The following is a 525-nucleotide window of genomic DNA, read 5'->3' as shown; positions in this document are numbered from 1 at the left end:
ATGGGGAGATAAATGTACATCAGATACAAGCTAGCAGAATGTACTGCTCTAAAAAGCACCAAAACCTTGTATTAAAAATTCAAAATCCAAAAATTTCCTTTTTCAATACTTTTCAAGGACTTTACAACTTGAAAAAAAGGGCCCCCAAACCTAAAAAAAAAACAAGTGTTCATATCAGTAACTTAACTTGACTAATCTTTTTCGAAAGGGTTTTCCCATAATTTTGAAAAAGCCCCTTTTTTTTTTTTTTGGGTGTGGGTGGGGGGGGGGGGTCCCCAAAAAAAGGGGCTATGCAGAGAAAGAAAAAAATTTTTTGGGTTTATGAGAAAAAACATAAATCATCCAATTTTTCAGAAAAGGCCCCCTTTCAATGACTAAGAGATAAAAGGCCCACAAAAGGGAAGGGCCCCAATTGCTTATCGAAATAGGGAATCAACTTTAATTTTTTTAAATTATTCCAGGAAAGGGTGGGCCCTGTTTGTTTAAGATGAGCTTTTTCAACCCTCCCCTGACCCAAATTTTTTG

The sequence above is a fragment of the Penaeus monodon genome, chromosome 30 (genome assembly GCF_015228065.2).
Source record: "Penaeus monodon isolate SGIC_2016 chromosome 30, NSTDA_Pmon_1, whole genome shotgun sequence".
In the NCBI taxonomy this organism is placed as follows: Eukaryota; Metazoa; Arthropoda; class Malacostraca; order Decapoda; family Penaeidae; genus Penaeus; species Penaeus monodon.
This window is presented reverse-complemented; position numbering follows the sequence as displayed.